Source organism: Mustela nigripes, chromosome 3 (genome assembly GCF_022355385.1).
Source record: "Mustela nigripes isolate SB6536 chromosome 3, MUSNIG.SB6536, whole genome shotgun sequence".
Taxonomy (NCBI): Eukaryota; Metazoa; Chordata; class Mammalia; order Carnivora; family Mustelidae; genus Mustela; species Mustela nigripes.
This window is the reverse complement of record NC_081559.1, coordinates 80,968,751-80,991,458: the sequence shown is the minus strand read 5'-3', so window position 1 is coordinate 80,991,458 and position 22,708 is coordinate 80,968,751. Positions and strand designations below refer to the sequence as shown.

At 44.1% G+C, this 22,708-nt stretch overlaps 1 protein-coding gene across 12 annotated transcripts in view; it reads left to right on the top strand.

Moving 5' to 3' along the window:
• LYPD6B (LY6/PLAUR domain containing 6B) overlaps nucleotides 1-22,708 on the top strand; it is a 180,127-nt gene that overhangs the window by 124,069 nt on the left and 33,350 nt on the right. For all 12 annotated transcript variants that reach the window (XM_059394318.1, XM_059394311.1, XM_059394317.1 and 9 more), the window contains one exon: nucleotides 3,876-3,952. The gene's annotated coding sequence lies outside the window, so the exon portion shown is untranslated. The remainder of the gene's footprint in view (nucleotides 1-3,875; nucleotides 3,953-22,708) is intronic.

The following is a 22,708-nucleotide window of genomic DNA, read 5'->3' as shown; positions in this document are numbered from 1 at the left end:
TATTCCCAGTTAGCTGAATACAAAAGTAGTAATGAAGTTCAGCTCAGCCAATTGTTAACAGTCTGGGATGACAGCAGATCCTCCCAGCTGAGAAGTTTATGCTGAGCAAAGTGACCCAAATCCTCTCTGGCTCTTGATTTTTGCTTGCAATTCCCTTGTCGGTGTGCAGAAATGGTGGTTTTTTATCAACTTCCTGTGGACATCTTTTGATGACTCACACTGGGCCACTTTTGTGAATTCAGGTGTGTGGTGGCATCCCTCCCAGTTCCCGCCATCTGCTCTTTTATATGCTCTAACGGTGAAACCCAGAGTGGAATGCTCGTTCTCGAGTTCTCTTTCAACTATTAAATCGTCTTGGTGGCGAGGTGCTGTGGGCTGCCTATGACCCATGTGTCTACACAGAAGACTTGTTCCTTTAGGGGCATGTCTAGGAATTAAAAAGCTGATGGATGGCAAGCCAGTTAGAGGGAAGATGATTTTCTAGCTGATTTTGTGAGGGTATTTTATCTGTAGGGACAGAAAGTAGTGCTTCACAGGACTGCAGTTTCTCTGACTTCTTCACATCAGCTGTTTAGATGGAAGCTCAGTATCCCTGGGGGAGGGGGTCAAGAATAACACGTGGTAAGCTTTAGGCACCGGGATATGGAGCGTTACAGAGCACACGGGCCACATAGTAGGGATATTCGAATCTCGCTTCAGCTTTACACATGAAGAACAGTAATTAAGATTGTGGGGCAGATTTACCTAACCCTTAGGGAAGAGAAACTTAGACTTTTATTTTCTTGTTGCTGCTACTGATTCTGAAGGTAGGATTTATACAATTAATTGATTCCTTGTGGAGTAGCACTTCTTGACTCTGCCATAGTACTGTTCTCAGAATAAAGTGAGTGTCTAAATAATCAGACTTGTTACACTGTAGATATTCAGTAATTGTTGAGTTAATTACATTAAAGATCATTCCAGGATAAACGCTATGTTTATACTAACAGTGGACTATTACTCAGCCATGACGAGAAGAGGAATTCTGGTACATGGTACAACGTGCATGAACCTTGAAAACATTATGTTAGGTTAAATACAGGCACAAATGGGCAAAGATTACACGATTCCACTTACATGAGGGTCCTCAAATCAGCAAACTCAGAGACAGAAAGTATAATAGTGGTTATCAGGGGCCGCAGGGGATTAGGTGCTGGGTTATGGACATTGGGGAGGGTACGTGCTATGGTGAGTGCTGTGAATTGTTTAAGACTGATGATTCACAGACCTGTGTCCTGGAAGCAAATAATACATTCTATTTTAATAAAAATAAATAAATAAAGTGAGCTAAATTAAAAAAAAAATAGTTAAAATAGTAAATATTATGTATATTTTACTGTCATAAAATTTTTTTAAAAAATTGATTCTAGGGGCGCCTAGATGGCTCAGTCATTAAGCATCTGCCTTCAGCTCAGGTCATGATCCCGGGGTCCTGGGATCAAGCCCTGCATTGGGCTCCCTGGTCTGTGGGACACCTGCTTCTCCCTCTCCCACTTTCCTAGCTTGTGTTCCCTCTCTTGCTATCTCTCTCTGTCAAATAAATAAACAGATCTTTAAAAAAAAAAATGATTCTAATGCAAGAAGGCTATTTAAGACTTCTACAAATGCAAACCTATAAAAATGAAACCTTACCTTTCTCAGATGTGTGACCTGAACTTATAACCTTATCTGAGGGCAGTTTTGCTGTGGATCTGCGCCCAATCAACAGTAGAGAAAACCTTTGTTTCAGGCAATTGCCAGGGACCACAGCCTCAGACAGTGTAGCCCACTTCCCACCTGGCCTTTCATTGGGAGAAATGGTATTTCTGGGAAATACCTCAAAGGAGATAGGGTTCACTCATTCTAATTTTTAATCCCTGGATTAAGCCAAATGATCAGACAGCTGTGTGCTAGGGCCTCTTTTTGGCCTCGCTATATCACTTCAGTGAGATGTGCTTTGGCCTCCTATCTCAGCCTGAGGGATGCAGTAAGAAGCAGTATAGCAGACTCCCTACTACATAGAGTGAGAGGCACTTCTAATTAATTACTTTCCCTCCTGACCCTTCAGTGTGGGTGATAAAGGATGCTTTAAGAACATACCAGGGCACTTGGGTGGCTCAGTGGGTTAAGCCTCTGCCTTTGGCTCAGGTCATGATCTCAGGGTCGTGGGATCGAGTCCCACATCGAGCTCTTTGCTCCACAGAGAGCATGCTTCCTCCTCTCTCTCTCTGCTTGCCTCTCTGTCCACTTGTGATCTCTCTCTGTCGAATAAATAAAATCTTAAAAAACAAAACAAACAAAAAAAGTACCCTAGGAAGGAAAGGTTAACCCCTTGGGAGAAATTTCTTAATAACAAGAAAAAGCTAACACTCTTGAAGTGTGTACATTATACTTTATATCTTTGCGTTAGTGTGATTGTGTCTCTTCATTGCTTTGGCCACTAGGATGCTTAGAACCTAATTTATGAACCACATCAAGTAATAGTTTAATACTTACAAAATGCATTTCTGTGGACTATTCCTCATGCTCTGGCCTCTTTTTTTTGTATTGTTTGCTTCATGTCGTATATGTGTTTTATAAATTAACACATTCTTTTTTGATGTTAGATGGTGTATTAAGGTTCTCCAAAGAATCCTGACCCATAAGGGGTGTGTGTGTGTGTGTGTGTATGTGTGTGTGTCTAGTGAGTGACCAGTAGATAGATCAATTTTTTTTTTTTTACAGATTTTATTTGAGAGAGAGAACACATACAAGACCAAGCATGAGCAGGGGCAGAGGCAGATGGAGAAGCAGGGAGCCCGACGTGGGACTCTACCCTAGGCCCCTGGGATCATGGCCTGAGCCAAAGGCAGACCCTTAATAGACTGAGCCACTTGGGCACTTGATTTTTAAAGAATTGGTTCCTATGATTATGGAGGCTGGCAAGTTTAGAATTTACAGGGCAGGCCAACAGGCTGGAGACCCAGGGAAGAGTTGATGTCACAGCCTTGAGCCCAAAGGCTTCATCAAGGCCGACTTTCACCCTCCTGAAAGAAACTGAGCCTTTCCTCTTAAGGCCTCCACTGGTCAGATGAGGCCTGTGCACACTATGAGGGGTAATCTCCTTTACTCAGAGTCTACTGATTTAAATGTTAGTCACATTTAAAAATACCTCTACAACAATATCTGGACTTGGGTTTGACTGAACAACTGGGCACCATAGTCCCGTCAAGTTGATTAAACACAAAACCATCACAGATGAGGGCTATAAAAATACAGTAGAATTTCCTTAAAACAGGCCATAACTGGGGTCTCTTACATGTGCTGCTTTGAGTGCATGTAGAAGAAGCTTGCATTTCCCTCCCACCCCCTCATCTAGGTTCAAGTCTCATGTTGTCATCATTTCATCAGCTGGTGGGGCTGTCTTCCAAAGAGCAGGGTTAGTTTCATGGCATAGAGTCTTCATTGTGTGTGGATGTGTGGAGTGTGAGAATGTGTGAATGCTCTGACCTGCCGGCCTACCCTGATGTATGTAAGTGTTACACAGAGTTCTGCCAGCTCCTTGGTAAACAGCCATTTTTGTTGAGGGATGTGATGAGGTATATGATTTCACCAATTATTACCATTCCCAATTAGACGGCCCCAGGTGTGTGCTAAGAAAATGTTAGCTCACTGTCTGCAGCTCGAACAGCCCCACCTGACTTGAGTCCAGGGATTTTGTGCAGATGATATTGTGCAGTGATTATGTTGCTGCTGTTGTAGTCTGAAAGGTCTTCAGACACCTGGAGACCTGCTTTGGACTAGGAAGCATTCCAGTTGTTGAGGAATGTAACGCATCGCCTGCCGTAGTTCTTACCTTACCTTTTTATCTTTGGTAGGCTGGTTACCTTGTGTGGGCAGAGACCTCTTCACGGTCAGTCGAGAGAGGAGTCTGACCGCCGCGTTCTCTCCGGAGGTAAGGATGGAAGCGACAGACATTGGTTTTTCATTTTGGGAGCTCTGGGTAGGGTGACTGGGGATCTGGGCAGACTCTGGGAATCTTGGGACTCTATCCTTTACCTGTCTCCTGGGTGATTTGCCAGACTTTCTAGCCCATCTTCACCATGTACTGCTCGCTCTGGTTCTGGGACTTGGGAGGCAGATTGTTGCTTAAGTTATATTTCTGGTGAACCTAAGGAGAGAGTCCCCATGCCCAGGGAATGATCAGTGGGCGAAAGACTCCTCTGTTTCCCACATAATACACTAATTTGGTCAGTTACAAGAGAATGTTCCAGAATTACTATCCCAGCGATGGGGTCAGGAATATGTGGGGGATAGGGAGTAAAGCTCAGAAGTGTCTAGATCAGATGAAACATATTGCTGAGTCTACTTAGGAAGTGCATACAATAATTATTCAGCATTTGTAATTATAGGACATTTGAATGTTAAGGATTAGAACAATTTTCCTGATCCAAAACAGAATGAAAGTGTTACTCCAACAGAGAAGAGGAAACAGCATCTATTTGGGCATGTTTAAAGTTGAATGTTTTACTGATGATTGCTTTTCACTTCATTCATGTGGCCTTTCCATTTTAGGTGAGGTGCTTAATACACATGTTGACCAGATTCAGTTGTTGGACCTATCTTTCTTTTCTCAGTGAAAAAACTGTACTGAGGTCTGGTTTTCGCTGGTCAGGCTGCCACGTCTGGGGAATGTCTTTTTGAGGAATCAGGGACCTGAGTCTGGACTGCTAAGAAGTCTTCTTCCTGGTGTGGGCTATTGGCTTCCAGCCAGAAGCCCTCTGCTTTGCAAACAGACCTCCCACCTTGCCTCCAATGGGTGGGAGAGGCAACTTGTAAAGGAAGTTGTCTGAGCTGATTGGGTTGTGAAATGATGGGCCCAGAAATCTTGTTTCTTGTCTAAGGAGCAGGTAGAATTATTAGCACTCATGTTTGTTAAAGATAATTACCAGTTTCAAGCACAAAGCAGAATTCTGTAGGATATCTACTGAGATGGTTTACTGCTTGCCTTTTTTTTTTTTTTTTTTTTTTTAAGGATGACATTGTATTCTCCTAATTAGGCCTAAAAAAACAAGTAGGAATCTGTATGTTATCACCATTTCCCTTCAGGCATATTGGGTGGTATGCAAGCTGTTACTTCCACCCAAGAGTCTATTATTAATAAACCCAGAGAGTATGGAGCTCAGAGAAGGGTCGGTCCAGCAATGAGATGTGTGGAGAGAACTGGGCTATCTTCCAAAGCAAGGAATCTTAATGCCTTTTTAGTTACAGTGTTAAACACAGTGCTAGGAACGTCCTAATACGGATAATCATAAGAATGATGATAACAGTGGCAATAAAAAATAATAACTGAAATTAGCCATCTCTATCACCATCACCGTGACAGCTATCATTTGCTGGCTCCTACTTTCTGCCAAGGACTGGATTAAACATTTCGTTTGCATTATTTTCAAACTGCATGGCATTCCTATGAATATCCACCTTTTAGGGTTGAGGAAACTGAGGTTTAAAGATTGATTTGTTTGAAATAGAGGAAGAGTGTACATAGGCGTGTAGGTGAGCAAAAGTGGGGCAGGGGCAGAGGAGAAGAATGTCAGGCAGGCCCCCCGCTGAGCATGGAGTCCCATCTCTCAATCCTGAGATCAGGACCTGAGCCGAAATCAAGAGTCAGGCACGTAACTGACTGAGCCACCCAGGCATTCCCAGGAACCTGAGGTTTTAAAAAGTAGGTATGTTGCCTAAAATTAGATCGCCAAGCCAAAAGGGGCAGATCTGGAATACGACCGACTGAACAGCACAGAACAGGGGCCAAGCACTGTGAGGTTTTGAGGCACATGCCGATATGCAGGGCTGGCACTCTACTTGACTTTCACACTTGCCCCTGCTCACATGCCCTCTGCCCTCTGACCACCATTGACATTGTGTCTCTTCTTCATTGATGTAGCCAAAATATTAAAAAATATGTAAGCAGTTCAAGAATGTTGAAGGATATTTGGCATGTAGGGAATAGCAGAAAGAATAAAGAATAAAACTCACCCAGTGAGGGGTGCCTGGGTGGCTCAGTCGGTTAAGTGTCTGCCTTCAGCTCAGGTCATGATCCCAGGGTTCTGGGATTGAGTCCTGCATCGGGCTCTCTGCTCACCAGGGAGCCTGCTTTTCCCTCTCCCCCTGCTTGGGCTTATGCATGCTCTCTTTCTCGCTGTCAAATAATAATGATGATGATGATGATGATAATAATAATAAGTCACTCGGTGTTTAAAAATAATGCCAGCTTTATAGTCATGAACATGTTAGTGTGTTTTGCTGCTATTTTTACCTTTGTGTAGTTTGTTACTACAAACTTTTTGTAGTTTGTGTTGTTACTGCATATTAAAGTTTTGAAATTTAAATGTAACCTACATATTTTCTTGTGCCTTTGTCTTATAAGCATGTTTTAATGGCTGTTTGAACTCTCAAGTGTATATGGTTAGAGGGCTCTTAAGTTTTTTCCACAAGAAGTTGTATTCTTGAATTGTTCCCATATGACAAGTGCAAAGTTGCTGTTGTTGTTGTTGTTTTAAAATTTATTTATCTCAGAGAGAGGGAGAGAGTGCATGTGTGTGTGCATGCATCGGGGGAGGGTCAGAGGCAGAGGGAGTGAGAATCTCTAGTAGACTCCCCACCAAGTACAAAGGTTGATCCCACAACCCTGAGATCATGACCTGAGCCAAAACCAAGAGTTGGAGGCCAACCGAGTGAGCCACCCAGGTGCCCCAAGCACTGAATTTCTCCCCACTGTATTGGATGGTCAGGGACTGTCTACTGCCAGAGGAGTTGGAATTGTGGGGTGTCTATACCCCCTTACACTGTAAACACCTTGTATCTTGAGAGGGTCTCTATGGGGTTGGTCCAAGTCCTGCTGGCCTGGAACTCGGAAGACCCAGGTTTGGGGCTGCATTGAAACCGGTTGTTGAGTCCTTGTGTAAATTACTTCATTTTAGCATCTTCATCTGTGGGCCAGTTATATCTAGTTAGCTCTGCAATTCCATTAAAACAGGGTTTTCTGTAGCCTCTTAATTTTTAATTGGATCAGTTCCAATTGATGCAGCAATTCAGGTGGGCTCAGCTGGGTTACTCTGAATTACTTCAAGCAGGGAATTTTGTTTTTCAAGTTGACCAGTCCTATAATCTCTTGGAACATGAAATGTCTTGACTACCTTTATATAATCCTTGCTGTCTGCACTTCTCTGCTTTCCCCCCGCCCCCACTTTCTCATGCCTAGACACCCACAGTACTAAATGGTACAAAGTATGTGCTCAACAAATATGGGATGAATAAATAAATACACGGACAGATGAAAGCTACTAATCTTTACCTAAGAAACTTTAGCACTATGGGTCATCCAGATGATCAGATTAATAAGATTGTATTCATTTAGCTGTGGTGGCTTTGCTTTTAACGGACAGGAACTTAAGCTTCCAGAGTTTCTCATAATGTGTTTCAGGGTGATTTTCCTACAAAGTTAATTATCACTTCTTCCCATGTGTTACAGATGATAGAATACTGATCCATGGAACTTGGTATTTTTTTTCCCTTTGTGTTGTGGGTTGGGAGTGTTTTTTTGCTTAGGTCATAGCAAAATCAAAGCTTAGAATGTAATCATTCGTTTGATGTGAGCATCAGAAAAAAAATGAAGATGTTCTGGGCTCCCTGCTTTCTTTTCTTTTTTTTTAAATTTTTTATTTTTTATAAACATATATTTTTATCCCCAGGGGTACAGGTATGTGAATTGCCAGGTTTACACACTTCACAGCACTCACCAAAGCACATACCCTCCGCAATGTCCATGACCCCACCCCCTTCTCCCAACCCCCCTCCCCCTTTTTGGAGCTACATAGCTGGACCACGGGGATCACATGGTTGGTTCTGACTGGCTCTCCCTGCTTCTCACTTGGTGAGGTGGACCCTGAATCAGTTTGCTCTTGCCTTGAAGGCATCTACCTACCTCACTGTGCAGTATTTAAGACACATGGTATAAAGCTACTTCCAAGGAAGCCAAATCTTGCCATTTTAGGGCCTGGATTGTATTGTGGGCTAAAAGGAACAAAATCCTCTGTTTCTATACTTAACCCCCACCCCCCACCTCCACAGAGACCTAATTTGGCACCTACCTTGGCACAGAAAGCTTGCCTCTATCTCCCCAGATTTGATCGTTAATCAACCTTAGCTTTTCCCAAGTTTGTAGGCTGACTGTGGTGGCTTTAGTGGGCCTAGGTGAGTGGGATGAGAGCTTGGCAGCACCAAGTCGCTGTTGGTAAGCCTGCTGACAGACAGACAAGTGGCCTGGTTTCCTGTGTGTGTTTGTGTTGGAAATGCTGTTGGTAATAAAGCCTCATTTGTTTGGGGCTCTGTATCAGTTATCTGTTGCATAATAAGAAACCACCAGAAACTCAGTGGCTTAAAACAACAACTATTTTATTTGCTCATGATTCTGCGGGTCAGCAATTTGGGCTGGGCTCTGCCGGTCTTGCCTGGGATCCCTCATGCCAAATAGACTTCACCTCCTAATGGAAAAGGTGCAAAGAATTCATGGCCATGTGAAATTTACCCTAGGTTCTTAACTTTGATATGAAACCAATCTGAAATTAATTTAGTTTACAATTATTTTGTCTTAAGCCATCCCGGAGTAGGGATGGTGTTGTCAGCCTATCTGAGAGAGTTCTGGAAAATGGAGGTCTGCTGTGTAACATGTTCAAGAATATAATGATAATAATAACGATAGCAATAATAACAGCAAATGTTAATATTGTTCTTAATAATATCAAACACTGTTTTAAATCCTTTACATGTAATAACACATTTGTTCATTACGCAGTCTTATGAATATGTTTTTATCCCCATTTTATAGGTGAGAAAACCAAGGCACAGAGAGGTTAAGTAACTCCCACCAATGCTATCAGGCTATTAAGTGGCAGAACTGGGATTCTACCCAGGCCAACTGTCACCAGAGTCTGCATTAACCCCAGGTGCCTCTCAGGTTAACGGAAGTGAAATCCTCCTGACTCTTAATAGAGTTCTCTCTTGGGCCATATACTATTTCTAGAGGCAGGGGATTGGCTATTTGGAGAGAGACACAGCCTTTCTGGGTACACCCATGTGGTCCAAAGTGGATCTGATTACATTGTAGGAGACCCTAATTAGAGAAGGTAAAGACATTCAGATCCCACGGAACAGAGAGGGACTCTTAGTGTGCATGTGTGGAGGTGTCCAGTAACGCTGGCGCTCACGACCATGGTGTCACTCTGTTCATTTTCTGGGGAGATATTTGAAGAATGAGAATATTTAATAATGTTGTTGCTTCAGGTGATCAGAGAGCCTAAGCTCAAAAGAAAAAAAATATATTTAGCTTATTATTTAGGGATGACCTCAGGGAAAAGGTAGGCTCACAGCTCTTTTACATAATGTTTGTGGAACAGCATTCAGTGCAATCTCCAGGCAGTCCCCGGTGGCACAAGGAAAGTAAGTGACAAGTCTCACCAACATTTATAAGGTTACCCTTGTCGCCACAGATGAAGTGGCCCATAGCCCCTTCCTTAGTCTGATAGGCGTGGGGCACATTTAGGGGCCAGGACACACAGTTGCCACTAGAATGGGGGAGAGACTCCCCGTCTAGGACAGGAGGGCAGTTATTCTAGCCATCTAGCCTCTTCTCTCCATCAAATCTCCTTGTTGCCTCTGGGCTCCGCAGGTAGCCTCCTCCTTCTGATGTCCTTGTCCTCCTCCTAGGACTCAGTTAACTTCAGTGACTCTTTCCCTTGCTCAGGGGTCTTTGCCACAACTTCTGTGTATGTGAGAAGCTACATGTTGGCCCTAATACAGACTCCAGCTAGAATCTAAGCTGGAATATGGGCAGTTGAAACAGGTACAGCCCCACTAGGTAGGGCAGAACACAGGGTAGGTAGGGGCTGAGGGAGAGGCTGCTGTTGGCTGCCCTCGCATTCCACCTCCCCTTCCCACACCAGGAACTTCCCGGAAGGCCAGATCTCTTGATTGTCAAACAGGAAATCCTCGGGATGCTTTCCCCATCCCGGTAGAAACTGTTACCCTTATAATCTTTTCCTTCTGTTAATCTTAAAGAGTTTATAATCCTGTCTTGCATGGAGTACTTGCTCTTTTTTGGATACTTGCTTGCTTTTTTTGTGATTTGAACCAGCTGGGACAGTTTATCCCCCAGCATAGCAATGAAAACCTGACAGGCAGGTCTCTAAGCAGACCTTCTCTAAACAGTGCCTTACTGTCCGCTGTTGCAACTGAATAGTTCAGCCTGCCTTTATGGCAGAATGAGTGAGCAGAGCACAGGCAGGAAGCTTCTCTTGTTTCCAAGGCCTCTGGGGTTGTTCTTTTCCTGGCTGTAAACTTTATTGCTTCCTGGGATGGATCTGTCCAGCAGACCAGTACCCCTCCAGCTCCACCTGTTTGGTCAAGCAAGGCTACCAAAGCCTGCACTTCTGTTGTCCCGTAGGCTTGGTGGATGAACATTGCTTTGCTTTTGGCTCTGGCTAACATTGCCTGTGCCGGGGGAATGGCGGTGTCCAGGAGCGGGCGGTGGACGAGGGGATGGAGGAGGTGGTGAGAGGCCTCTGGGCCTTCTGCGCTGGTGGTGTTCATGATGAACCTTGTAGACTGGTTCACCACAGGGGCCTTGAGTGCCTGCAAAAGTCCTCATGTTTCCTTAAGGGGAGGCTGAGTCACCTTAGCCCCACAGAGGTCATTTCTGATCTGGTGTTTACTCGAATCCACTGCAGTTCTGACTCACCCTAGGACTGCTGGGTTTCATTGTTCCCCATTCTCATGGGTTTTGTGACCAGTGTTGTAGGACAGCAATGCCTGCAAGTCTGTGTGAGCTCCTCCTTTTCCCCCCGCCAGCAGTGAAGAGGATTGCTTAATAATAAACACAGAAAGGGAATTTAAAAAAAGAAGAAAGGATTTTGCTCTAGGCTGGCTCTCGGCAAGGAAGTCTGAGCTGAGGAAGGCCTTTTAAATGGGAAGAATGTGTGTTTACCCATCTGCACACACATCCCTCAGCTTCTAAGGCATGGTGCCAGGTGCTTCGGTGACTTTCTTATCCTCAGTGGCTCTTTCTTGGAAGGTTGTTATTAGCGAGCCAACTAAAGCACAGCTTTTCAAATGGAACCTTAAGCAGCTCTTGAAATTTTGTCTTCAAGAAGTCTTTCTAGAATAGACATGAAAACTTTCTCTATGTCTGAGCACGGCAAGCCCATGCATGGTTCTCCTGTTTTCACCATGATCACTTTCCATATTTATCCTGTGGATATCGAGTCCTGACTACTTATTAGCCAGGTCTCCCCACCCCCCGCCCCAACCCCGTCACGACCTTTTCGCAAATGTGGATAACTGCTAAGAAAAGAAGGGCAGAGAAAGATGGTTACTCCAATGTGGGAGGTCTGCACGAGCCACAGTGTGGTACTACCAGACGGGGGAGGAGCCAGCGTGTGTGGACAGTGACATTACCTGCAACGTCCTGTACTCAGTCACAAGCCCTCGCTTCTCTCCTGCTGGTAACCTTCAACTATGCTTTGATCAGGTGTGTGGTCAAGCCTTTTCACTTAAGTTTACTTTGTAGCCTCAGCACCATATTCAATCAGATTATTACCAAAATCACACATAATAATTTATTCAGCTGTTATCCAGAGGAACTCTAAAATGAGGGAATAATGTGGAGGGTTACTTACTGTCTATTAAATCAGTTTATTTTTTGTCTTTCTTTAGTAGCTTTCATTTGGAATGAAATCATAATGTTAAGTTTTTTTTATTGAAATATGTTTGACATATAACATTTATAAGTTGAAGGTACACAACATGTTGAGGCATTTGTATATTGTAATATCACCATTGTAGCAATAGTTAGCATCTCTTTCATGTCACATAATTACCGTTTCTTTTTCGGGGTTGGATTCAGATTTAGTCTTTTAGCAAGTTTGATTATAATACAATATTGTTGTCTGTATTCACTCTACTATGCACTGGCTCCCCAGGATTTACTGCTCTGCTAGTTGCAAGTAAACTGTACTTTTTTTTTTTTTTTTAAAGAATTTATTTGTCAGAGAGCGAGAGCACACAAGCCAATGGGGAGTAGCAGAGAGAAGGAGAAGCAGGCTCCCTGCTGAGCAAGGAGCTCAGTGTGGGACTCAATCCCAGGACCCTGGCATCTTGACCTGGGCCGAAGGCAGATGCTTAACCGACTGAGCCACCTAGGCGTCCCACAAGTAAACCATATTTTAACATGTGTCCCCATAGGGTAAATTGGAAAATAGTGGGGAGATGCAGATAAATTAGGAAATGGAAATCCCTAATGCATTTATGGATTTACTCCTGAGATTGGTTTTACTCTGAAAGGGACACATTTTCAATTTTCAAGTCTTTAAAATGAACTGCCGTGTTAAAGACTTTTATGTGTCAACCTGTGTGTTCCCCCTGTTAGAGTTAGGCATCGTATTAGTTTTATATAAAGGATCCCTAAAATAACTGAGGCAGTGACCAAGAGCAGAGAGCCAGGTGGTGTTTCTATAGGATTTTTCTCCACAGAGGTTACACATGTCCTCTCTGCCATCTCTACCCTATCTCCTCAGTAAGGGAGAGTCCGAATGGATAATTCTGTGGATAGATTTTCTTGAACTGTGAGCTGAAATGCAGACTTTAAATAAAGAGTTCTAAGGTGTTAGGGAGGAAAGTGACATTGATTTATTTGTTCTGTGTTTGGCCAGCTTGAGAAACCTGTCCTGTCAGGTAATGAACAAACTGCTTTTATCCTAACTAGTGACTTCAAGAGAACGATTACTCATCCCATCATTACCATTCCCCTGAGTCATCCAGGCTGGCTCATATTGGTTCCCAATGAATAAGAATCTTCAGGCAGTGGACTCTAGGGCCAAAGTAGCTGTTTAGTAATAATAGTTATCTAAACGTACCTTGGACAAGGAGTTGTGTTGCATCCTGGAAAAATACTTCAGAAGTGTAGGTTTGCAGCCGTGCATCTTTTTGAGACCTTGGATTGTCTGATATGGTCAAAAGTGGCCATCCTGATCGTCAGTGTAAAATGATTCTGTGAATTACCAGATCTCCAGCCTGCCTGGTGTGGCTCTAAAGTGCAAAGATAGTGTGATGAAAATGGTGATTTGGGAGCGCATTGTTTGGCCTGCTCCTTCTTCTTCTTTCTTTCTTTCTTTTTTTTTTTTTAAGATTTTATTTACTTATTTGACAGAGAGAGAGAGAGGGGAAACAGGCTCCCTGCTGAGCAGAGAGCCCAATGCAGGGCTTGACCCCAGGACCCTGAGATCATGACCTGAGCTGAAGGCAGAGGCTTAACCCACTGAGCCACCCGGGTGTCCTTAGCCTGTTCCTTCTTAGTAGTGCCAGGTTAATCATGTTCAGTGATGGTCTCAGTCAAGCCACTTTAAGGCCCTGTCCTTGTGATGGTGGAGAGAGCACCTTGACACTTAAGACGTGGGGCATCCTAGATGGGTACCACTGCAAGGCAGCCAGAGTTGTTTCCAGTTTACAGATACTACCTGTCCCCATACGGTGTCGCTATTCTGGGCACTGCTCTTGGGTCCTGTTGCAGGTGATTTGGATGACAAACATGAGACTGAATTGTCCCAGATCGAACTTGGATATATGCGTACTTGTGGAGATGAACATTGACTGGCATGCGTTTAGTTCCAGTTCACTCCAAAGTTCAGCTTATTTCTGAGTTCTTAGTACGAATATTCATTACAGCTCTGGAGAAACTGAGTTTTGAGTCTTAACTTTTAAGACTTAGCGGAGCCATCACATGCTTATAGGAGCACTTGACATATAGAAGAGAGAAAGAAAATATTCAAGGTAAAAGGCTGAATGCAAGTCTGGGAGGTAGCTGAAAATCCTACCTCTTTTACAAATTCTTCACTAATCCTTCTGGGGTTTAAATAAAATCAATAGTTGCTTTTATAGTGGCTACTCTGTCACCTTTCTCAGCCTTTCAGGCACTTGAAATGCATCATTAAACAATATCAGAATTCATCCAGGGCCCCTTAGACTGAGCTGCTTGGGGAAGGAGCCTTGCCTTCTTCATCCTGAACTCCTAGGACCAAGAAAAATAAGGACACCCCCTCCAACCCTGTTTATAAGTAGGTATACATGAAGTAATCAGTAGTCATGAAAATAAACCTGAGGCCCTGGCACTTGACAACATGTCCCGTAGCATCCGCGTTCACTGGGAACCCGAGCTGAGGTGGGGGGCAGCTGCTTGGGGATCCTTGGACAGGGCCAGCCTGGAAAGGCAGTAATGCCTACGCATGCCCTGTGGCTGATGGACTTGAACCATTGCAGCTGGTCCCTGTGTTGCAATAGGCAGGCTCAGCCTGACCAATGCTAAGGAAACAAACCCAGCTCTTTTATTACTCTCTACAACATTTATAGCCAAGTCCTATTCGATGCCCTTCTCCTTGAGGCATTCTGAGAGTCATCTTAATGATTTATTTTCTTTTTCACAACCAAAAAACAAATAAAATATTTTATCACCTTTTGGGTAGACTTGATGTCTTTCTCTTCATTTCATTACTTTTTGGGTCTATAAAATTTCCCATACCTTTCAGTTTTTATAACTCAAGGATAGGAATCCTGTTTTTCTCATTTCTTATGTGCAGCCTCCCCTTGCTCCCCAGGACTCAGATTTTTTTTTTCCCCTGGGAGGTTCTGCAGCCTCAAGCCTCTTGTGGTGTGTGGTGGGGGTGGGGACAGGATGGGAAAAGGGGGACCCAAGAAAGGCCACATGTTTGCAGGAACACATGAATTGCAGGGAAACATTTTGAATAGGAAAAAAGTATTTTTTCAGAGCTTCTCTCCTCTATTGAGAGGTATGAGAACATTAAAGCCATTGGTGAAGTGGTGGTTGTGCTGGTTTAAGAAGAAAATTCTCTACTACTGAAATTTGCTCTGTGGTTTCTTCCCCAGATCTACAATAAAAACCAATGATGTGTGTGAGCACCCACAGCACTGTGATTACCCCTCTCTCTTCTGAATCGCAGGCCCACACCCCAGCTCCCTGCTGTATAGCTGGCAGGCTCGGCTTTTATACTCTTTCCCCTTTTGCTCCTTCCTGCCTTATTTTCTATATGGCTGCTGACATTAAGGCATCAGCAGCAGGATACTCAGACCAGTCATCATGAGCCACAAAAGCTACTGGACCACGTGTGGATTCCTAAGGGACGGGCTCTTCTGGGGGAAGCAGTTTCCAGTCTCAGCTGACGCAGCGTAGAGGGTGTTGAGTTTAGTGGTGCAACTGAGTGGTCTGAGATCTGTGTCTCTTGCCCCTCTGGTTCCTTCCCATCAGCTCCAGTAAGGACCAGAGCATTGGAAGGCACTTCAGGGTCCTTGCCATCAAGGATCCTTCAAGGAGTTATGATTAGTTTTACAAGGAATGGAAGAACATTCAAAAGAATAAGGCTTCCATTGATAAGTGCTCGGCGTCTCGATCCCAGATCCTGGTATGCATAGGCCCCTCTGTCTGCCACCATAACCTCTGGACTCCCACACCTGTGACTTGCACTTGGTCATATTAACTACTGCTTTTTTGCCTTTACCTTAGCTATTTGATTCACAGACTTCCAAACTATGTCTGACTCTTGGCTTTGGAGGGGCATTTAGGCTAATCAGGTAACTGGAGACAATTTCCAGGACTTGTCTGGTGGTTACTTATGTCCTAGCATGACGGCCAACCCATAGGTTCTATGGAGGGCAGTACAATTATGACCCTGAGGGAGGTCACACCCAGTCCTGTAGGATCTGCACCCATTAGGACAGCACCTCTGCTTTAAACCAACAATAGCTCTTCTATGGGAAGACTTTGCTCTATACACACACCCACTGCCCCCATGCCTTAAGACGCCCAACCATCTTCACTCTGAAATGTCTGCTCTGCTTTCATCCTCAATCGAATTGTTTGGGGAGATTTGAAGTGGATCAGTTGAGCTGTGTTTGCATTTTTCTGGAGCATGAAAGATAACGTTTCCATTATTACCTGTGGAGAAAGGAGGGAGCAAATGGGCAGCCCAGTTTTTAGATTACAAGGTGAAATTGGCAGCATTGGTAGTTCGAGAAACAGCCCCCAAGCTTGGGAGCTGTGTAAATGCATTCCGTACCATGTGGAGAGAATAAATTCGGGACCCCACGACAGCAGTTTTCTTTACATGTATTTCTGACCCCTCCCCATTTGATGGGAAAGAGATTTCCTTTTTCTATTGTTGGACCTCTGTTTCCATCCCACGTGTAGCCAACTGGCTAAGGTAGCAACTTACAAAGCTGGCTGCCCTCCTGTTTTTGGTGTGCTGGCAGGAGAGAGATGTTTGTTGTAATTGGGTACCTTAACTGTTCTTCCATCTGGCCATTTCCTCCTTCCTTTTACCCATTTTCACCTCATTTTTTTGGGAGTCAGTCGGGTTGCCTTTTCTGTGATAAACCGATGTGAATGACCAAGGGCGATGAAACAGCACATGCATTGCTTTTTGGTTTTGAGGGCAGACATTTTGGGAGTCATCAGTAGCAGAAAGCTTTGCCATGGGATCCAGGAGGGGTTGGGACAGATGACTGATGCTCTGAACAAACCTTCTGCCACGTTGAGCACGGTGCCTTCCCCATGCGGAGACACTTCAGTGGGTGGTACACAGAGCCTGTTTGGAGGACTGAGAGTGTGGTTTGGCCAAATCCACCATCCCAACAGGGAGAAAGCTCAGACGGTGTCAACTTCCTACACTGCCTGGCACTCTCTCCTCCCTCTAAGAGTTTCTTGGACACCATCAAAAATGAAAACAAAACAAAGCAAAACTGGAAGGGAACTAATGTTTATTGAGCACTTACTCCAGGCCAGGCATTGTGAAACATACTTTACAGTTAATTCACTTCCTTCTCTGTTTCTTACCGTTGACGTCTCACCACAGCCCTGCAATTTAAATTATGCCTTCGTGATTTACAGATGAGGAAACAGAGGCTCTAAGAAGTTCACCAACTCACTTAAGTTCATCCATTTCTCCCGGTGGTGAAGAGAACCTAAGCACAGGATCTGAACAAGGGTTCCCTGGCTCCAGTTAAATCCAGAACACACTGCGCCTTGAGAATGTCTCGTGTTCTGCTGGGAGCTAGGGATTTAAGTAACTCTGGCTGAGAAGCAACTGGGCTTCCAGCGCAGGCTTTTAATGAAGCATGAAGTGTAGAGGCGGTGGTTCCTTGTTTTTCCCTTTCTCGCTAGGCAGTGATGTGGGAGCTTTATTGAAATTGTAGAGTATTATAAAGACAGCATCTTGTCCCCGCTGTGATCTAGAGGTCAGTGCAAAATTAACTCTGTTTCTGATCATTTTACCCTCTCCTGCCCTTCTCCAATGAGACTAAACAGGGCTCCCTCTAGGTCTTGTTCTTTAGCCCATGACGGACCCCATGAGTGAGGAAACAATGCAGAAGCTAACCCCTGTTCACACAGCAGAGTCTGTCAAAGTTAAAGGCTCCACATCTCCACTGACTTCAGGCACTGGCAGCTAGCTCACTTTGCTTTTGAAATTTTGTTTTCCTTTAAACTTGAGAAATGCCTTTAATGCTTTCCTCCTGATACTAATACATTGTAGACATGTTCTTCTAAGCCCAATGACTGTTTGATGAGGTCCCGGAAGCCCGTCGGTGGTGTACATTCCTCTTTCTTGGACAAAAGGTATATATCCCTGTACTTCCTGTAGCCAGTAAGCCTTGTCAATAAACCCATCAAAGGCCAGGCCAGTTGGCACGAGGCAGGCTTCCCACCTTCCCCCATGGGATAAAAGGCAGCCCTTTAGAGCTCCATGGGATGGAAATTACTTTTCCTATCCAACTCTAGAATAAAAGTGTACCTCTCTGGGTGTTCATTCTTGTCCGGCTATGTAGGGGTCGGGAGATGGTGATTTCTTCATTAGCCAGCTTGTAAATACCCAAGTTTGGAGGTCAGGAAAGAGAGTTCCAGCTGTGCTTTGTGATTTTGGAATCACTGACTGGTGACGGTGAGAGAGGGGTGCAGGGGACCTACTTCCCCTTTCCACACAGATGCCCGAGGGCCGTGGTTCAGGAACAATTCAAAGAGAGATTTGTGCATCCAGTTACTGGACTGGGGTTCGGAGAGCCTTACTTGATCCTGGGACAATTATGGGTCTTTGGTTGGGATTAGAAAGCTCTGCAGTTATGTGGATGACTTTCAAAGGCATGAGGAGATATTTTACCAAGGCCACCCATCTCAGTAACCCTCCGTGAGCAGACCGTGCCCCTAACTGCTTCATATTGTACGGTCCGGAGCCTTCAGGAAAAGTGCTCATGAAGCACAGAAAGCTGCATTACATGTTTTAAGGAGATTTTATATTTTAGACAGGGGTGCATTGAAATAACAGGCTCCGTTGCTCAGATCAGCACACATGCCACCAACATCATTTTCTCCCCCAGATTTCCAACTGGGATCTACTTCTCTTCGGAGTGTTGGTGAGGGCTGGAAAGGTCATTTTGATTTGTTATTTTTTTAAGTGGGCATTCTGAGTAGGGAGGCGTTAATCAGTTCCCAGAGCACTCTTGTTAATTCATAACTTACAGCCCCTTTTGGAAATGTCTCTTGGCACTAATGTCATTGCAGGCAAAGTCACAATCCTCTCAGGATCCTCCACCCTGAAAGGGTGAAAGCTCCGGTCCTGCAGGGGAAAGCTCCTCTAGCACTGCTGGATTATATACCATCTGTGTTTGCTCCAGTTTTCCTAAATTTACAATCAGTGGTATAGTTACTTTAGGGGTTCCTTTAGTTAGGTTAGGTAATACACAAAACTGGTAAGAAATAGTCGAACCTAAATTAAAATGGAAACAGCTATATCTTCAGTAGACATTTTCTACAAAATTTTATCACCATTTTTTTTTTTTTTTAAGTAGGCTCCACACCCAGCATGGAGCCCAGTGCAGGGCTTGAACTCACCACCCTGATATCAAGCCCAGAGCTGAAATCGAGAGTCGGATGCTTAACTGACTGAGTCACCCAGGCACCCGCAGTTCTATCACTTTTATTTATTTTCCTTGACAATAAGAGAATTGTAACTACCAGAACTGTAAAGTCTGTCCTTTTGTGCCTGGCATGAAGGTGGATTCTGGTCTGCTGAAGTTTTCTCTGGGAAGATTTAATCAGTGTGTGCTGTCAAAGAAGAGAAATGTTCCAGCTTTGGTGAAGACACTTGCTCTGTCTTGATGAACACAGTTAAGGTGACGTTAGGCCCTGTGTGAGAAAGTGAGGGGAATACTTTTTATGATTAGAAAACAAAAAGACAGATTTACTAGGGGCTCTGCTGGCCCTTCTCCCTCTGAACTTCCTGATGTAGCAAGCACTGCAGGAACGGGTACGGTGTTGTGTGCTGTTGTACATGTGAAAGCAGCCTCTGCTTCTGGGTCATAATTCTTCTTAACCGTGGAAATTCCAAACCTGTAGTCCTTCTTGATCATCCTTAAGGCACACACATCCCTTTTCTTATGGTGGCTTTTTTTGGGTGGTGGCGGTCGGTTGGTTTTCTGTTGTGGGGTATGGGGGGCGGCTAGCTTTAGATAGTCTTCAAAAGGTGACGAAAGGTAGGGTGCCCGGGTGGCTCAGTCAGATGAGTGTCTGCCTTTGGCGCTGGTCGTGATCTTAGGGTTTTGGGATTGAGCCCCGCATCGGGCTCCCCACACAGTAGTGAGTCTGCTTCTCCCTCTGTTTCTGTGATCTCTCTCCCTCTGTGATTTCTTTTGCTCTCTCTAAAATAAATAAAATCTTTTTAAAAAGGTGGGGGGGGGACAGTAGGGAAGGAAAGGGAAAAATAAGCAAATATTGAAATATGAATGAGTTGGAGAAAAGTTATTAAGCAGACCCTTTGCTTAAGTTTCATTCGTTGGTGGGAGGCTTCCCGTGGGAACAAGCAGCTGCAGCTCTGGCTCAGCCTGGCCATGTGTGTCTCCACGTGTCCCTGTCACTGCCCATGCTGGCCTGCTGCAGGCCACGGGGACCGCTCTGCCATAGGCACAGTAAAGGGCCTGAGGGAAGCCTGGGTGTGAAAGGCCATGGAATGAGTTTCGTTTGCTGAGTTCTCAGTTGCCCCAATTCTTCTCCCCCACACCCTCAGCCTTAGGAAGGTCAGATTAGCAAACGTAATTGTGTGTAAAATTGACAAAATCGTGTCAAGGGATACAGTGTGAATGTGATGATTTGATATTTGTATCCATCATGAAGTGATGACCATAATCTAGTCAGTTAAACCCTCCATTGTGACCTCACAGTTACTTTTTTTTGTGAAAACAGTTAAAATTGACTCTTGGTCAGTATGCTCTGCAGTATGATCAGCTCTGTTCACCACACTCTACATTACAGTCCAGAACTTATTTCTCTTATCACTGGAAGTTGACTACCTTGGACCAGTATTTCCCCATTACCTTATCTACTCCCCCACCCCCAGTCCTGGCAAACAACCACCATTCTACTCTGGTTCTATCATTTTGACTTTTTTAGGTTTCAGGTGTAAGTGATATACAAGATTTGTCTCTATTTCTGGCTTATTCTACTTAGCAGAATCCTTCCACTTCCATTCATGTTGTCACAAAGAGCAGGATTTCTTTTTTTTTTTTTTTTTTTTTATTTATTTATTTGACAGAGAGAGATCACAAGTAGGCAGGGAGGCAGGCAGAGAAGGGGGGGGAGGCAGGCTCCCTGCTGAGCAGAGAGCCCGATGCGGGGCTTGATCCCAGGACCCTGAAATCATGACCTGGACCGAAGGCAGAGGCCCAACCCACTGAGCCACCCAGGCACCTCCAGGATTTCTTTTTTATGGGTGAATAATATTCCATGCATATACACCAAGAAAACCACATTTTTTTTCTTCATTCATCCATTGATGGATACTTTGGTTGTTTCCTGATCTTGGCTGGGGTGAATAATGCTGCAGCAGATGGATGCCTCTTCAAGGAAATGATTTCATTTCTTTTGAATATATTCCCAGAAGGAGAATTACTGGGTCCTATGGGAGTTCTATTTTTAATATTTTGAGGAACCTCCATACTATTTTCCATGGGGGCTGAGCCAATTTGTGTTTCCACCAAGAGTACATAGGGGTTCCATTTCTGTACATCCTCATGACTCTGGTGATCTCTTATCCTTTTGATGAAAGCCACTCTAGCAGGTGTGAGGTGATATCTCATTATGGTTTTGATTTGTATTTCCCCAATGACCCACTTTCTTAATTGGAGTATTTGGTGTTTTGCTGTTGAGTTGTAGGAGTTGCTTATATATTTTGGATATTAATCCCTTAGCAGACATTGGTTTGCAAATGTTTTCTCCCATTCTGTAGACTGCCTTTTCATTTTGTTGATTATTTTCTTTGCTGTGCAAAAAAGCCCTTCAGGTGGCCTCCTTGACTTGTGACCTTGGAGAAGGCACTGCATGGGCCTTTTTCTGCTGCTTTCTCTGGGCTGAGATTAAACTAGATCAATGACTTTTCAGATGTTTCAAGCTGTGGACCCCTTTACCCACATGAAGTGTTGTGATCTATCGATAAAAGCAATTTTGCAAAATCTGACCTGTTCTCATTTAAGTGTGTGTGAGCGACCCAGAGTTCCCCCTCCCCCGCTCAAATCCCCTTCATCTGCTGGAACTCCAACAGATCTGCGGTCCACCTCCAGCTCTCTTGATAACAGAATGCAGAAAGTCGCACTAATAGAAGGCCTAAAAATGGAGATGATTTTACCTTTGTCAATCTTGAAGACAGCATATTTTACAAATTTTAAGTCAACCTGCCTAAAATGACTTAATCCATCATAAATTTGAAAGCATCAATCATTCTTCTCTTTTATATGCCCTGTTCCTTATAACCCAAGTATTTTTAGCTTTGCTGTTGTTCAGTGATGTGTAAACAAGTGTGGGTGATGAATTCTGGAAAGCATACCCACCTCAACATCTCAGAACTATGCTGGCCCTTTGCTACCCTCTCCTGGATTCCAGAAACCCTGACTCTCTGCTTCCCCTCCTCCCACCCCTCTAACCCTCAACTATACAAATACCATATCAACTTTCTTAACCTCTGTATTTATCATGTCCGTCTCTTTCACAAAATAGCCCCATTGTTTGAAAGACCAAAACTCAGCTGCTGACACTGACTTTCTGAAAGTTCCATGATTATTTAATTTCCTTTCAAACCCTATTCCCTGCTTTCTTCTAATATAATTCCATTTCAGTAAGTCATTCTCTCCCTCATCTCTGCCTCCAAGCCTGTGGTCGTGCTCTTTGCCCATCTCTCTTCCTTTCCCCATAAAGACCCTTCATCCTTTCTGTTGCCTACCTGTATCCTCTATAGCTCACCCCTCATGTCCTTCCACATTCCCTCTTGTCCCTCCCGTGCGACTCGGCAAGGAGGCAATGTGGGGTGGCAACAAAGTCACACAACAGGATTACTATCCTGGGATTTTCCCGCTTATTTGCAAGATGTCCTTGGCTAAGCCTTTTTGGTTCTCTGTTTCCTCACCTGTAAAGTGGGGGTAATAAAATATTATCTCCCTTGCCTACTTCACCATGCTATTGTACAAATTAAGAGAAGAGTTATATGTGAATGCACTTTGTCTATTAAAGACCTCATTTTTCAGGTTTTGCTCTTACATAGTAGTAAGGTGGCAT